Below are 12709 nucleotides of genomic sequence, written 5' to 3'. Positions count from 1 at the left end.
TTACTGGCACTGGGCTTATACACAGCCACATGGTTTCTCCGGTGGACTGTATTAGGATAGGAAACGGGTTTATTTGCTCAGGCACATGTTTTCCCATTCATTTTTCATCTCCTTGTTTTTCCTTGTTTTGGTTTATTCCGATGCAACTTCTGTCCATACCTGGATCTGTCTGTACACACATATATATATTTTTTTAATTGCACACTCATTCCACCGCTCAGGGTGTTTGTTAGGTTTATTCATTGGTTATTTATTCACAAACATGCAACCATGTAAAAATATGAGTAAAGGTTCTGCTTTTTGGTAAAAAGAATTTTTCATGTGTTTAATTTGCAGAAACACCAGCAGCATTATTAAACCATTAAACAGGGGGTACAATAGTGGGCAACAAAATGGTTTTAATTGTGAACATTGGGTTGTGAATGGATTTAAATGTTCAGTTATATTTTATTGAGGCAGTTTTTTAATTAATGTATGCATTTAATTTAGTTTTAATTGAATATTAAATTGTTTAATTGATTGCAAGTAGCTATTTAAGTCAAGATGGCAGAATGGTTCAACAACTTGATAAAGCTAGGAACATCCTAGCGAAAGCGCTTGTACTACGTGATTTCTTGGTGTGGTGTTTTTACATTAAAGACCAATTTGTGGATTTATTTGAACCTGGTGGTGTCAGCTTTGTGGTCGTTCACTTGTTCTTGGTCTTGCTCTTTGTTTTTACTGGTTAGATTTTCCATGGTGCTTATAGCAGAAATTAATGCAATGGCCTATCCACATAGAAATGGTTTGCTTTGAAATGGCCTCTCCCTCTGCCCCTGCAGCAAATGCAACCAGCAGCTATTCAGATTTCCTGAGAGGCTTAGTCCCGTCCAAGTAAAATCTAAGCTGTCTATGCACATCAAGGAGTGCAGTATTCATTTCCCTTTGTTCTGTGGATTAGAAAAGAAGGTTGGCAAATGAATGGACTGATTAAGGGCCACACTGGATACCACCTTGGGCATAAAGGAAGGGTTGGTCCTGAGGGACACCCTATCTGCATGAAAGATGATGAAAGACTTCACTGTCATGAGGGCCTGAAATTCAGATACCCTTCTAGCTGAAGTGATGGCTAGGAGGAAGGCTGTTTTCCAAGAAAGGAATTTCAACTCTGCAGTTGCAGCTGGCTCAAAGGGAGGTAGAGTGAGCTTTTCCAATACAAAGTTAAGGTTCCAGGCTGGAGTAGGGGGCTCTCCTGAGTGGTCTTAAGTTTTTGGCCCCTCTGAGGAATTGCTTCAGCAGTGGATGAGAGAAGAGGGGTGGCTCCATAGAATAATGTGCTGAAATGGCTGAGGCATGGATTTTAATGGAAGAGAAGGAAAGACCCTTGTGCAGCATCCCCTGAGTTTGACTCCAGGAACAGAATCTTTTCCATTTTTCAGCATAGGATTTTCTAGTACTAGGTCTCCTTGCCTCCAGAATGACAACCAACACTTGCTTACTGAGGGATGGTAATGGAGAGCTCAGGTAATTAGCCAGGCTGCAAGGTTCAGGGTTTGTAGCTGGGGGTGCAGAATCTGGCCCTCCTGCTGGGACAGCAGGGAAGGGGTCTGAGCCAGGTGCCATGGTTCTGGCAGTGACACACTGCGCAAGAGGGGGTACCAGTGTTGGCGTGGCCATTCTGGTGCAATGAGTATTGTCAGTCCAAACCAGCAAATATAAAACAAAAGAATGGTTCCAGGTCACTAGTGAGATAAATCTGCAGTTCTTTATTTTAAATCCAACAACAGATGAGCGCTTTCTGCCCACCAAAGGAACTCTGTTCTTATACAAGGAATGATAGGAATCATTGATTCTAGGTCCTGAGAATGTTGACACCATAGGCTTTTTAGATACTATTGTAGTTTCCTCATATGCAGTCTTGCATATGGAATTAGTAAAATGCAAGAGGCCATAAACCCCAGGGCTTACAGTATTTTCCTTGCAGATAGCTGGGTCTTTGTGGCCAGTAGTTTGAAGTAGGCTGTCAAATAAACTTGTTTCTCTGGCGTGAGGTAGGCCATCTGGGAAGTTGTATTTAAGCTTGCTCACAGGAATACAATTTGTTGGCAGGGTACTAGGTGTGATTTCTTTTAATTTATGGTGTACCCCAGTGAAGTTAGTAGTCTCTTTACAAATGCCAGATGACTTAATAGTATGCCCTGGCTTTCTGCCTGAATTAGACAATCGTCCAGGTATGGGTATATTTGAATATTTCTTTGCCTGCAGAATGCAATGACTGAAGCTAGGCACTTTGTGAATACCCTGGGCGCAGTAGATAAGCCAAAGGGCAGTGCAGAGAACTGATAGTGCATGTAGCCTGCTCTGAAGCGTAGGTATTTTCTGGAAGATTCCCTTACTGGGATGTGCAGGTAAGCTTCCTTTAAATCCAGTGTTACCAACCAGGCATTTTTGCCTAGCATGGGAAGCAGCTGATGAAGAGTTAGCATTTTGAATTTTGGGATTACCAAAAAAGTGTTTAGGATAGACAGATCCAGGATAGGACACCAGAAATTGTCTTTTCTGGGTACCAGGAAAAATTGAGTAAAAACCTTGCCCCCATTCCTCTTCCGGGACAGGTTGAATAGCCCTGACACTTAGAAGAGAGAGAACCTGATTTTGAGCCTCTGGTCACTGATTTGGGGGTAGGTCCGGCCAACTGTTTGGGGTTGGTAAGGAGTGGAAGTGGAATCTGTATCCTTGGGAAACTATATTTAAAACCCATTTGGCTTGGGTAATGAGTTCCCAGTTTTTTCGCATGCAGGGTGATCTTTCCCCATAAAGAAACAGTCAGTTGAGCAGGGCTTGGAAGGTTTAAGGTTAAGTCATTGTGACAGTTTACCATAGGGGGGTGTCTTACTACTTCCAGCTTTGGAAGTGGGAGCCCCCCACTGCTTGGCCTGTGAGTACCTTGAGACTGAAGCCTGGGTGGTCTGCTAGTCCTGGGTTTGGACTGAGAAGGCCTGGAAGAGACAGGAAAGGACCAATTCTTTGAAGGCCAGTGCCTACTAAATCTGGGAGGCTGTATTTTCAGGAAATCTTTAACAGTTTGCATATATTTAGCTTTTTCCTCCATCTTTTTAAGTAGTACTTCTGCTTTGTTGCCAAACAGGTGGTCTTGGTTTAAGGGAGCATCCAGTAATTTAGCTTTAACATGATCTGGCAAATTTTGTTTCTTAAGAGAAGCATGCCTTCTAAGGACAGACCCAGTGATAGCAGTCCTGCAAGATGCCACTAATGAATCAAAACCACATTGCAAAGTATGTTTACCAACTTGTTCAGCAGAATGCATTAAATCCTGTAATTCTTTATTTTCAGCACAGTCAGGAAACATCATTTTCTGTTCAAGTAATCCAACAATATGCTGCTGATACTTTAACATATGAAACTGGCAGTTTAAGGCCCTAATGACCAAAGTAGCAGAAGTGTATACCTTCTTACCCAATCTGTCCAGGGCTCTGGAATCTCTATCCGAGGGGGCAGGGTTTTTGGCAGTAGTAGCCTTAATGCCTTTGGGTCCCTGTGAAATTGTTTCTGGATCCGCAGTAAGATTCTTAAAGAAGAACTTGTGAGAGTCAGGGACTCTGTAATACCGGTTAGGTTTCCTGGGAGCTGGAGGTAAAGTGTCTGGGGCCAGGCTAGATTCCAAGAAGGCATCATCTAGAATGCCCAGTACAGGAGGGATAGCTAAAGGCCTGTGCTGAAGTAGGAGTAAGAATTCCCAAAGCCTCTTTTTGGAGTCAGAGTAATCTTGACTTTCCCAACGGAAATGCTCCCTAAGAGTATGCAAAGTTTCACCAAAAGAGAAATCTTCTGGAGGGGAAGCAGAGGGAATGAAGTTCTCTGCATCAGAATCCTCATAGGTAGATAAGGGCAAATCCTGGTCATCAGAAGAAGCAGAAATTTCATAATCCTGATCAGAAGAATCAGAAGGAAAATCAGTTCTAGGTCTCTTAGAGGAAGAAGGGCGGCTTCCCCTGATTAGAGTAATAAGGTCTTCAGCCATTCTTATTTGTTTTTTAGGCATAGGGGCCTGACCATGCAATCAGGCTATCGGTTTTCTAGGCGTTGATAGAGTTTTAGGCCTTGAAGAAGAAGATGCCTTTGGTTTAATATGCAAGTCAGTAGGCCTGAATACACCCTCAGAAGCCGGTGCCTGCACAGTGGCTCCGGACCCATCCAAAGTAGACACGTCCACAGGTTCCATAGTTGAAGAAGCATCTCGTGGCATCCAAATGGGTCTCAGTAGAGGCCTGTGAATCTGAAGCAGTGGGCATCAGGGGCTGCGAAAGCACCTCACTTGAGTACCGGCGAACTGGCGACTAGCTTAACGGAAGCATCGTCGGCAGCTTTGGACCTATCAGGTCTGTCTCTGTCTTTATCTTCGCGTTTTTTCAGAATGTCGGTAGTCGGGTGGCTTACCGAAGCCATTTCCGGATAACTGAACTGAGTACAAAATAGTTAGATGCGAAAATGAACTGATGACGAATAGTTTGAAGACTGAATAAGCACAAAACCGACAGCGAGGGACGTCGTGGTCTGGGCCTAAGCAAGGAATGCAGTACGAATGAAAATCTTTATGAGGTATTTGCTTTCTACAAGTAATACAATTGTTAACTTTCACTGACATCAGTTTAGAGCAAGAAAAAGAATCCCAAAAGGGGTATTTAGCTTTGTTGAAGACTTCGGATCTGAAACTCGAAAACGAAAACTTCAGAAGTCGGTCGACTGACACTTGCGAATTGCTTCTGCTTCGGGCACCGCATGGCAAGAAAGACTGATGTAACAGCGTCGGCTGCATGCTTTATACCCCCTGGCTACCTGACGTCACGGAAGATGAGACAGCAACTGACGCAGGACCCAAGACTTTGATAATCAGGCTAACTGAGGGCTACCTGCAAGCAGATAACCCAAATGTAATGACTGCAACAGTAAAACATGAAGAACATCTCATCTTTCTTCACTTTAGAATACTCAAGATCTCTAATTGCATTAGATGGCAAAAGCTTCAGCAAAGCTGCACTAACCAGATGGATCTGCCTGACTTTAATTTTACACAATGACATTCACTACACCACTAGAGCTAAACTACTTTCTCATCTCAAGGAAGTCTTTGAACAGCACTGATTTAATGCATGACTTAACTACAATAAAGATCTCCTGTACCAAATTATCTCATTTAAAAATCCTTCCACTGTTGTACCTGACCATCCCTTCATATGTGTAACATTCATAGGTAGGTACTAGGCTATTGGCCCAAGGGCCTATATAAGCCTAGCCAGCAAGGTACCATAGCTTACGCCACCCAAGAAAGTTATTTTCCTGTGCCACTGTCCAGCAGACACAGAAGTGATCCCCAGGGTGTATTTCCCATCTCCCATCCACTCATCAAGATTTTTCTTGAAGAGTGCTAATGAAGAACTTTGCTTGACATAGATGGGTAGCTTGTTCCAGAGTATAGGAAGTCTCTGGGACAGGAATCTATCTCTCCAGTGTATCCTGTTTATTGTGGTGACAAGGTTTAGGCCCCTAGAGCATGTAGCTTGGAGGGATTGGGATTTCTTTAGGTGTAGCATATGTCCAACAGCTCTGGGTTTGACATAGCTTTATATGTCAGGCAGAGATCACCTCGGAGTAGGCGATATGCTACGGAGTAAAGCTGGAGTTTTTTGAGGCGGTCAGTGTAGGGCATTTGTTTGAGGCCAGTAATCCTCTTTGTGAGGTACTTCTGTGGCCTTTCCAGCTGTTCCAGATGTCTTGTGAGGTACATTCCAAAAGGGGCGTTGTACTTTATAATGGGTCTAATGAGTGACGAGTAGAGGGGAACAATGACCTCTTTTTCCTGGATAAGAACCCTTTTATGGTGATGTGTGCCATGGAAAAGGACTTCCTGACTACTGTGGCGCTGTGACTATCAAAGGAGAGACTACTGTCCACCTGGGTCCCAAGGTCTCTTATCACGCACTCTGTGTTAAGTAGATTGCTGCCTATGTGGTAGTTCAAGGGTACAGAGTTTTTACCAAAGGGGATGACACTGCACTTTTTGGCATTGAGCTTGAGGCCATGGCTCTGACACCAGGCATCTGTCTAAGTGAGGCCCTTCTGTAGGTTGTCCACATCATTTGGGGACTTGACTGTGGCTCCTAGTTTGCAGTCATCTGTGAACTTCATTAGCCAGAGGCCTTCTGTGTTAGCCTGTACTTCAGAGAAGTAGATACCAAACAGGAGAGGTCCCAGGACAGAACCCTGTGGTACTCCACTTGTTGCTGCTTTGAGGTCAGATTTGGAGTCTGCAACTTTCACAGTGTGGGTTCTGTCAGCAAGCCTGTTGGCAACCCATCTTGTGTCGTGGGGATTTATACCTAGTTTAGCTAATTCCAGAATGGGGATGGTGTCGAAAGCCTTGGCGAGGTCAAGATAGGCTGTGTGAACCACCTTACCCTCATCCACAGCTTTGGTGACTGCCTCAAAGAAGTTGATCAGGTTCAGGAGGCATGATCTGCCTTTCACAAACCCAAACTGGGTGGGATCCAGAGTTTGGAGGTTACCAATGTCTTTGTTTATGAGTTCCATGATGATACGTTCCATGGCCTTGCAGACCAGGCTCGTCAGGCTAATAGGTCGATAGTTCCTGGGATCAGTGGTGGCTCCCACTTTGTGGAGTGGGATAACTGTTGCTGTGTGCCATTCAGTGGGCACAAAGCCTGATGCGAGCCTATTATTGAACATGGTGCTTAAATGGGGAGCCAGTTCATTCTGAAGTTTGTGTAAAACGCAGCCTGGGATGTTGTCCGGTCCCATGGATGCTGTGTTTTTGGCTTTAGAGAGTGCAGCTTTTATCTGCATAGTTGTGATTACAGGGACTCTGCATTCGTCCTGTATAGATATGGGCCCTTTAGGGGGTGAGAGGGGGGTAAAGTTTGCACTGAACCTATCTTCCAGGATGTTGGCAATATCAGTTAGTTCTGTAATTTTCATGCCTTTGTGCTGTAATTCAGAGCAGATTTGGGTGTTGGAATCTAGATTCTTGACATAGCTATAGAATGCTTTGTGGTTGTCCTTGGATTTAACGGCGATTTTGTTTTCGTAGCTAGCTTTGGAGGATCTTATAAGGGATCTCAGCATCTTACTGAGGCTGACCAGGGAGCTCCCTCCACTCCTGATGTCTCTGACTGGTCTAGTTGCTATTCAAGGCATCTGCCAGGAAAAGACTGCAACATGCATATAGACCCTTGCATCATCTGAGACAAGACTGTGGATCACAAAACAAGCTGTAGCCTGCTTCTCATCTTGGGAGTGGTGCTAAAGTTTTGCTTCTGGTGAGAGAAGCAAATGAGAACTGTATCCTAAAAGAGTGAAGCTGTGGTGAAACCACCACTAGTGGTAGCCAGACAGTAGCCATTCAAGCAACTCCCCTCTTTTCATCATTCTTGACAAGCGAATTATTTGTTTTCAAAGTACTGCTTGATTTGTTTCTAACTTCAAGACATCTGCCTAAATACTTCATCCTTAAATTTTCGGGCTCTACTTATTAGTTTCCCTTCAACTGTTTGGCAGCTCCCTGTATAGACAGAGACACCTTGAGTGACATTTTTCCTGTAAGCACAACTGAAATGTCAGCAATATCTAGCTTGCATACAGGGGAACTAGTTTGCAGTGACAAGCACTGTCCACAGAGTTGCAAACCAGATACTCCCGGAATTGCAATGCATTCTTACTCCACTGTCTTCTTAATAAAAAAGGGGTCTGTTTCCATGTATATGAACTTCCTCACTATCTCCATTACTATCTCGGTGGATATGGGCATCCTGAGGCAATGCAGAAATTGCCTCATGTTTACTGACAACCAGTTAATTCTCAACTAAACTGATATGGTATGTGGGAGATCTATTTACCCTATGTCACTGGAAGCAAAGCTCTCACATGAAAGTACTCCTAATGTCAATAAGGTTGTCAGTAGTACACATGCTGCACCCATCACAAACAATTCAAAGACATATTGGCCCACATATGCTGAAGCACTTAAATGTAACTTTCCCTAAATCCCTAAGACCTCCTAGATGAAGTACATATAACAAATATCCTTAGCAGCCCTGAATGTACTCTTTCAAAACAACACCCACGTCAACACATATAGCCACATCTCATGGAACCTCTACTTCTAAGCCCATAAGGCTAGTCACCACACAATCAATTATTATGGTAATTCGAGATTCCATCATGAGACACACTGATATCCCTCTCACCAGGCTGAATAAGGAGATAGTCACTGTCAGTTGCTTATCAGGGGCTAGGATCCACCATTAGGTATGCAGCCAGGTCATTAGACCACAACTACCAATATGACTCAGTCATAGTCCTTGTGGGTATAAATGAACTGAGATGTACCTCCCTAGACTATATGAAGAGAGAGGTCATGCAGCTGTTGGAATGTGTGTCCCAGGCTGGTGCAAGCCTAGCACTGAGCATTTTACCTTCTCCAAGGATGATGCTACAATACGAACAAAAAATGAATGACTTTAATAAGTGGCTTAGTTTCTGGTGTCAATCTAAGGGGGTGCAATATTTGTCGGCATGGAAGGAGATGGTCAACAGAACACGCTGTTTTGCCAGGGATGGTCTGTACCTCTCCCCTCTAGGCTTTTGAATATTAGCTAAAACACTGTCTTCCCCCACAGTGGCTTTTTATGCAATGTCAAACTGAAAGTACTTCTGACACAGCAAATCTAAACCAAGAAAATCTAAACGAATTACTGCTCAAAGCTAGGAGTCTAAACAAAAAACTCAACTCCCTAGAAGCTGTCTTCACCCGAGAGAATGCTGACGTCTCCACAGACAGCATACTGGCAGTGCAAGGTTGTAATGCCTTCCACACATTTAGACCAGCTACTACATAGACAGGAATTAAACGTGGAGGTGTCTCTGTTCACATCAAAAATAAATATACTTCAAGGCTGGTCAAACAGAACATGTTCAAATTACCACAGGCAAAGTCCAAAACCACTTACTTGTAAGCTATAGGTCCCCCTCTATGACCCAGGAAACCCATACCACATATTTAAACTTACTGGAAACACTCAGCATTTGAAGTAAAAATAAAACCTAGACCCCCAGAAGCCCTGGAATATTCAGGAACTACTCTAAAGCTAACTTCCTGCTATTAGGTGATAACCTGGCAAAATGTCATGCCAACATAAACCCTAAGAACTCTGCTGGCTGTGCAGAACTGTTCATAGAAACCCTACACAACCATGTTAATAGCTGTATAGAGGAAGCTGTACCCACCAGGAAGAAGTACAGAACTAACTTAAAAAACAAGTCACCTAAACCAAGAAAATCGAAAGGAATTACTGCTCAATGCTAGATGGAATCACAAAATCAACAGGCTGTACAGCAGAAAGAAGAAATCATGGCAAAAATTAGGAGGTGCACCACTAAGCAGGATAAAAGCACTCTCATCAAATTAAACAAAACAACTCAGAGGACAATTAAAATCTACCAAAGCCTAATTTGAGGAAAATTTGGCATCCCAGGCCAAGGACAACCACAAGGTATTCTTTAGCTATGTCCTCAACCTCAAAGGCAATACACAAATGTGCGCTCCCCTCACTGTAAATGGAGCCACCTATACTTTGCCAGAAGATATAGCAAAACTACTGGCCATAAATTTAGCTCCAACCTTTCTCCTCTTTCCTCCTCAACCTTCCTTCAGGAAATACCATCAAAAATACCTCCCCCTGCTATAACTAACAAAAAGATTCTTAATGCTCTCTCCAAGGCCAAGAACACTGCATCAATGGACCAGACAATATCCCAGGACGCCTTCTAAATAGCCTGAAACATGACCTATCAGACCCTCTGGAATTGCTGTTTAACTGTAGCCTCCAAACAGGCTTTATGCCTCATGAATGGAGAACAGCAACAGTCATTCTCATACACAAAGTTGTGCCACCTACAGACCCTGGCAACTACAGACCTATACGTCTCACTAGTCTTATATGCAAAGCCATGTAAAGAATTACCATGGAAATTAAATGATATAGTAAACCTCCAGACACTAGACCCAACCCAGTTTTGTTTCATCAAGGGCAGATCACGCCTACTCAACCTGGTGGACTTCCTTGAGAAGGTCATCAAAGCAATTGATGAGGGCAAAAAGGGTCACACTCCTTACCTTGACCTGGCCAGGGCATTTGACACAACACCTCATGGATTTTCAAACGGCTCACAGACAGGACCCATGAAGTTAGAATTTGAGAGTCCTCTACTAGAAAGAGACCAGTCACAAGTGGAGTCTCTCAGGGATTGGTCCTTAAACCACTCCTTTTTGGCATTTACTTCTCTGAAGTCAAGGCCAATGTCAATAGTCTCTGACTGACTAAATGTGCAGATGATTGTAAACTAGGAGCTGTCATTTTAATCACACATCGACACAAATGTTCTCCAGGAAGGGATGACACAGACAAACAACTGGGGTCAAAGTTATGGACTAAATCTAAATACAAAGAAATGCATAAGTTTCCTTCGGGAAGTCATCTACCTCTGGTAACTATCATACAACACACCCCTTTACAGTTGATCCTGCAGTCAGGGATTTGGTGACACACATGGACAGTAATATATCCTTTGATCATAATGTGTCTACAGTAGTGAGGAAAGCATTCTATGTTGCATGACTTATAAACAAAGGTATGGCATCTAGGTCCAATAAGTGATTGTTCCACTGTACATGGCATTCATAACACCTATCACTGAGTACAATCCCCCCTTTGGTATGCACCCAACAAAGTCCATAGAGGTTCCTCACTAAAAGAATACAGAGCATAAGTAAAATGTCCTATGCAGATTGCGTCAAGGCCCTATCCCTGCATTCTGTCTCCTACATGCTGCTGAGAGGAGATCTATGCCTGGCATACAGGGCATTGTCAAACCCCACTCTGATGGACTTCCTGCATATCCACAAAACAAACAGCACCAGAATGACCCATTCAAAAGACGTGAACCTTACCTGTGATTTAAATAGGAACTGCTGGAGAGACAGGTATGTATCCCAGAGACTGCCACGTCTCTGGAACAGGCGCCCCATCCATGTGAAGCTGAGCTCCTCCCTAACCCAATTCAAGTATACCTTGGACAATTGGATGGGGAACAGGAAATACATCCCTGGCTTGGCACCTATGTCTCTAATGGACACAGGCAATGTGTAAATGGTTCATCTCCCAAGCCTCTGCTTACACTTATCAAGGGTACCAGAACATGTTAGATATTTGGGATGCATGGCCAGACTTAATAAGGCCCTTGTGGTTATTAGCCTAGTAAATATCTATTAACTGTAAACACTACACACAATTTATATAAATGCAAGCAACTTATTACTTCTTTGCAAGTATGAAGTTCTTATGTACGTGAAGTTACTGCAAAATAAGTGTACTACGACAAATGGACGGTATAATGTGCACACTATCTACTGGACTCTTTTCCATAACTGTATTCGAACAGCTGTATACTTCATGGTCATTGTCAAGGACTCATAACAATGAAATAATGTTTTTAACTTGTGTTCTGTGTCTTTGGCCCCCAAGTCATGGTGGAAATACATCTTTGGACCATCCCACTCACCAAATTAACAAATATTTAAACAAATAAAATAAATCAATGTCTGGCAGTTAGTTCAGATGATTAAGACTCTGAGCTGGTGATGTCCTACTTTATCTAAGTTAAGAGTACAGAGTCTGAATCCTTTCACCGCTATTTGCCTTCCATGTAACTAAACCAGACAATACTCCCAGGTTGCCCCTGAAAAGGGACCATTTGGGCAGTGGAGTTACCCAGCTGACAAACTGATTAAGAATAAATAAATACATAAATTTGCATTACATATTGCAAAAATTATCGGTTGCATTCACTGTAACTTTTAAACACTGCCCTCTTGTGGTTTACGCACCACTCTTCATGAGAGCTTGTTCACACTTTAGAAAGTAAACTGCTGAGTGATTCAGTGTACAGACTTACTGAAATCACACAAATGCACTGCAATACTGCAGCTAACTAGGTTTTCAGTTCTGGAAACAACTGATGGGCTTGTTAGACAAGAATTGCTCATTTCCTGGACAAGTGTAGAAATATATCTGGTGTACAGCAACTTAGAAAACACATACAAAACCCCAACAGTTAAACATGCAGCTTAAAAAAAACAATGCTGCTACACCAGTAAGGGGGGGGGGGGGGGGGGTACTACAAAATGATAACAGAGTGGGTTTCAGACAGGATTCTACAAGTATCAATAACAGTCTACCAAAACAAATGAAAATGAAGACAAAATAGATGTGAACTACTGCTACATATATGTGTTATAATAATACCTTAACATTGTTTTGTTACACTGTAATGTGACACAGGCTGAGCCTGCAATAGGTCATCGTTTGATGAGTGGTGTACTCCAGTAAACAAATTCCAATCTATAAAACAAATAAATAATGAAATGTACTCCACGGTCCGACTTAAAAGTTAAACGTTACATTTTCTGAGACATGCAGTGCAACAGACACTTAGCGCTGCTTAAAGTTGCCTTCAGGTTTCATCAAGGAATCTAACATTCAAATGAAAGGGCAGAAAAACTTTCTGCTTGCGGCTCCTCATTACACACACACACACACACACACACACACACACACACACACACACACACACACAC

At 42.9% G+C, this 12709-nt stretch overlaps 1 protein-coding gene across 1 annotated transcript in view; it reads right to left on the bottom strand.

Moving 5' to 3' along the window:
- RRAS2 (RAS related 2) overlaps positions 1–12709 on the bottom strand; it is a gene marked incomplete in the record, with an annotated part of 709318 nt that overhangs the window by 242550 nt on the left and 454059 nt on the right.

This window comes from Protopterus annectens, chromosome 9.part0 (genome assembly GCF_019279795.1).
Source record: "Protopterus annectens isolate FY-2018-M chromosome 9.part0, PAN1.0, whole genome shotgun sequence".
NCBI lineage: Eukaryota > Metazoa > Chordata > Ceratodontiformes > Protopteridae > Protopterus > Protopterus annectens.
The sequence above is the reverse complement of the archived record's forward strand: the minus strand, read 5'-3'. Positions and strand labels throughout refer to the sequence as shown.